Source organism: Sciurus carolinensis, chromosome 13 (assembly GCF_902686445.1).
Source record: "Sciurus carolinensis chromosome 13, mSciCar1.2, whole genome shotgun sequence".
NCBI lineage: Eukaryota > Metazoa > Chordata > Mammalia > Rodentia > Sciuridae > Sciurus > Sciurus carolinensis.
The window spans coordinates 26,837,572-26,842,747 of NC_062225.1; the positions used below are offsets into that span (position 1 = coordinate 26,837,572).

At 47.4% G+C, this 5,176-nt stretch overlaps 1 pseudogene; it reads right to left on the reverse strand.

Annotated features, from left to right (window-relative positions):
* Positions 1-435: 435 nt before the first annotated feature.
* Positions 436-1,452, reverse strand: LOC124963575 (growth arrest-specific protein 7-like; annotated as a pseudogene).
* Between the last annotated feature and the right edge of the window lie 3,724 nt (positions 1,453-5,176).

The window sequence follows — 5,176 nt, forward strand, 5'->3', positions numbered from 1 at the left end:
GGCCCTCCCCTGATCTTCCAAAGCCCCAAAGGAGATAAAGGGACCAGCTAGAGGATGGGCCTTAGGGCATCCAAGGGCACAAGTGTGTGATGACCACCTCTATGAAACTCAGGGGGGACCACAAAGTTCTAGCAGGGACCACAAATTCCAGCCTCAGTTTGTTCTCAGAGCAACAAGCTAGGCGTGGGGTTTGGGGGCTTTAGTCTTGGAGACAAGGGCAGGGTTGCAGGTATGTCTTCTTGGTCTGGAAATATTTCGGATCCCCCAACTGGGCCATCCAGATCACCCTTCTGGAATTGCCAGCTCTCTCCTCTTTCCTCAGTGGACAGGAGAGTGGGTGGGAGGAAAGCTACACCCAGCAGGAACCACCATCTCTTCTCTGTGGGACACCCAGTTGCTCTCCTGGGCAGGACATCTGGGGCCACACAGGCGTGTCTAGATCTCTATGTCCACAGGGAAAATGTTGCCCGTTTTGTGCTCTCTGACCCACAGCTCTCTGTCTTTGACTAGGTCCACTTTTCAAAGCAGTTGGTCCACAGGCTCAACTGTGCTTTGGTTGAACATGTCCACCTCGTGCTGCAGCTGTGTGTACTGGCATAAATGTTGCCGGATCATCTCCACCCTCTCCACTTCCAGCTGCTCCAACTCCAAAGTGGTGGTCACCATCTCTTCAAACCATTTGGACTGGGCCTGGTTGTAGAGGTCCACACAGCACATGAGGTCATCACCAGTCTGGGTGGACTTTCTCCATGCCTTCTTGATGTCCTCTTCTGTCTTATTACTCAGCTGCTGGGTCTTCATCTCCAAGTCTCTCTGCCACTCTGTGAGGGCTTTCCAGGCCTTCTCCACTGATGCATAGCGGCTGGCGAGTTGCTTGCAGAGGTCAGCAATACGGTGGTCACACTTTTTCATGTCTTTCTTGAAGTTCTCATGAAAGTTCATTAGGGGCTTCTCTACCTGGCTCTGAATCTTGGCAGAGAACTTCAGATGAACTTCTGCTTCATCTGCCAGGTTCTTCTTCACCTGAGCCCATGCTTCTCCCAGGGAGCCTTCCTCCTGTGCAGCCAAGGAGTTCTGAGAGAGCTTAGCCAAGTTCTTTGCATCTTCTTCAATCTTCATCCTCTCTCAGACGAATTCAGACATTTCTTTCTGCATTTCTTTGTCTTTCAGTTGCTTTTGGAGCAGCAGTTCAAACGCCGCCACAGTGCCATTGCCTTGGGGGTCTTTCTTATCAGCCCAGAAGTAGTCACAGTAGCTCCACCCCGTTGGCTTCAGCAGCTGTTGTTCAGGCATTGTGTCTGGGTGAGGGAATGTCACGCAATTTATCATCTTCTCTGTGTGGTCACCTTTATTTTCAAGATTATATATTTTGTCATCATTGCCTGAAGTTCTGTCTTCCAAGTGGTCTCCTCTGTTGGTGCTACTTTTCATTGAATTTTTATTTTGGTTCATTGATTCCTTCATTTCAAAGATTTCTTCTAGATTTCCTTTCAGAATCTTCATCTCTTTATTTAAGTTATCTTTCATCTCCTGAAACATAGCTCTGATTTCACTCTTCACTCTTTATATCCTCTTTAAAGTCATGAAGCAGTTTTACTAAGTAAATTCTGAACTCCTTCTCTGACATTTCTACTGTGTTGTCAATGGATTCTATAATTGGGGCATCATGGTTTGTTCAGAGCTCTTTATTCCCTATTTTTTTTTTCATGTTGTTTGTGTGTCTTCCCATTTAGCTGTGGGATCTGAGGCAGTACAGTTTCTACCCTGTAGACTTATGGTGTCCCTGAAGGTTTCCAGTACCTCACAAATCTGGGTTTCAGTTTCTGTAGGCCCCCCCACGCTGCAGTCCCAAAATCGGTAGAATGCATTTTGACACATTGTACACAAATGGAGCATAACTTCTCATTCCTCTGTACATGGTGCTGAGTCACACTAGTAGTGTAATCATGCATGTATATAAGGTAATATCTGTCTCGTTCTACCTTCCTTCTCATCCCCATCATCCCAATCCTCCCCTCACTCTCCTCTACACAATCCAAAGTTCCTTCATTTTTCCCTACCCACCCCCAACTATGGATGAGCATCCACTTAACAGAGAAAATATTTAGCATTTGTTTTTTTGGAATTGGCTTATTTCACTTAGCATGATATTCTCTAGTTCTATCTATTTACCTGCAAATGCCATAATTTCAATCTTCTTTAAGGCTGAGTAATATTCCATTGTGTATATGTACCACATTTTTTTATCCATTCATCTGTTGAAGGGCATCCAGATTGGTTCCATAGTTTAGTTAATATGAATTGAGCTGCTACAAACATTGATGTGGCTGTTTCACTGTAGTATGCTGATTTTAAGTCCTTTGGGTATAAACAAGGAGTGGCATAGCTGGGTCAAATGGTGGTTCCATTTCAACTTTTCTTAGGAATCTTCATACTGCTTTCCATAGTGGTTGCACCAATTTACAGTCCCACCAGCAATGTATAAATGTACCTTTTCCCCCACATCCTCATCGACTCTTACCAGAGAAGTTCCGTTTTATTTTAAAAATGCACACACTTATATAGGGCCAGGAAGAGGCTGATTGGTTGGGGCATGAAACGGGGTGAGAGTTGATTGGGAGAGCCTTGTTGCTGGGGAGTGGGGCAATGGTTGATTGGGTGAGCCTTGTTGCTAGGGGTCTGGGCAGGGTGTTGAGTGCTGATTGGGTGCGAGTTCGTGCCGGTGGGAAGAAGTTATGAGGAGTAAAATCAGGAAGAGAAGTTCAGCCAGCGCCACGTTGGCACCTAAGTGGCGGGGAGGGTGACCTTATATTCCTCCCTTTCTTGTTTTATATTGGAAAGGGGTGTCATTCAGTCCAGCTACTTCCTGCTGAATGGGGGCAGAGTCAGGGATGGGGTGGGGGAATCGGGAGGAACGTGGTCAAGAAGCCCCATGACAAGGCCAAAAAAGGGAAGGTTTCTTGGGGGGTGAGGTTGGTGAATGTCCCTTGTAGCGGCCTCAGGTGGAATGAGCCAGGCATCCTGATGGAGGGCCGCTAGGAAGGAGGCCAATAGGTTGATTACAGCTCCCTCAATAGGTAATGAGGTGTTCCTGAGAGGAGGCGCTGGGCTCATCTGTTGCCAGTAGCTGATAATTCCTGAGGAGAAGCTGGTTAAAAGCCTGGTTAGATATTTTACCCACTTGGTTCTGAAGGAACTTAATGATACAGGGTAGAAAGAGGCGAGAAAAACGATGGATAATGGTCCTAGAATGGGCCATACCCATGTTAGAAGGGGAGACTGGAACCACAAGGAGAATGGGGAATTGGGGAGGGGTGGATCTTTGTAGGTCTGCTGCCAAATTACATAATTTGACGATATTTTGTTCCACTAGGCCGGATTTATTAATATAATAGCAACATTTTTCTTGAAGGAATACACAGGTTCCCCCTTTTTCGGCCGTAAGGAGGTCCAGAGCCCGGCGATTCTGGAGAGTCACCTGGGTCAGGGAGGTTACCTGCTTTTGCAGAGAGGCGAGAGAGGAGGCAGTAGAGGAGAGAGCGCTCTCCAGCCGGGTGTTGATATCCTCAACGACCCATAAGGAATGGGCAAGGGCACCTCCTGATAGACCCGTCCCACAAGGGAAGTGGTCAATGAAACACCAACCAGTATGGGTAGGAAAGCTGCGTGCTTAGCATGTGAGGGTGGGGACATAAGGAACCGAAGTTCTGAGCTGCTGCAAAGGGTTAACTGTGGAACAATTGTAACAAGAACACAAGGGGAGGTTAAGTTCTTAAAGAGGACATTTGTGAGGCTTCCATTACACCAAAAGAAATGTCCGGGTTGGGCATAAGTAGTATTGTTAAGAGTGATGTTAATGGCACAGGCCATAGAAGGAGCAGCTTGGGTTTGGGTTCCGTAGATGCAGGTTCAGGGAGGTGAGTGGGAGGTGATGTCCTCAGGTTCCCACAAGGAGATGTGAGGAAAATGCTTTATGGAAGACTCCTGAGAAAGGAATGTGTAGCTTGTAGCATTTAGGGGAACTGCAGCTAGCAGAGGTCGGTTTAGAGAAGCGCAAAGAAAACAATCGGCAGGGCTAATAGTTGGAAATGTGCGATTGAGGAGGCCAATGGTGTCTTTTAGTATCTGAAGCCAGGAGTACAATGAGCTGGAGGAGGAGGAGGAATTTTGTAAGGCCTGCATGATGATTTTTTCCGAATGCTTGATGTCAGAGGATACCTGAGACACCTGGGTGCCTAATGGAAACATATTCCCGAGATATGTGGAGGGATCCACAGGGAGTGTGAGAATATCCGTTACAGTAAACGGAAGCAGTTACTCCTGAAGCCTACCGAGGATCCCACGAATCCTTGATGGTGAGATTGTAGGTGTAGGCATTGCTAACGTAGGAAAAGATGCCTATGTTCAGCTGTCCCAAAAAGGCACCATGAACCCTGCAAGACCAATATGGGCAGCCTCCGTAGGTGTCAGGTCACCATTTGCAGTAATCTCGGGTTTGATTGTATAAAAAGCAAAGGTAGGGGCGGGTAGCCTATAGAAATAGCTTGGTGGTCAGGGGAAATGAGATATGAATAACGCCAGAGCAACCCATCAGGGGACAGTCGGCTGTTGCTGCCAGAGAGGTGGTCTTGGTGTTCTTTTCTGTGTATGTTTGCCTCACCTTAAATCTCCACATGAAAGGGGTGGAGGTTATTAAGAGGGGCATAAGGAGAAGGGGTAGGAGGATAGGGGTTAGGGCTGGACTAACATGGATCATGATCAGGAACTGGCTCAAGAAGGGAGATGCGGGAAAAATGAAGCTTTAAGGGGTTATGAGGACAGGTAGAGCAAGAGTATTTCATTTGAGGTCCGCAGGAAGATGTCATCGAAGACTCCAGGTGAGTTTCTTCAGGGCCCGGGGAACTGGAGACTGGCTTTAGCCTGGAAATATGAATCCATGGAGCAAGCCGATTATTAGGGAGGGCCAGCTTGGCAGCTGTTGGGGTACACAAGATCACTGAAGTTGGGCCCTCCCATTTTGTTTTGAGGGGGTCTCTCTCTTCCGGGGGATAATAGTACACAAACTGAACAGGTATTAGAGGGAGGGAGTTCTGGGAGAGGTCGGGGTCAGGGAGAAGTCAGTCTTGGTGCTTCCATAATTCAGTTTGGAGGTGGAAGAGAAGGGGTAGGGCATAGT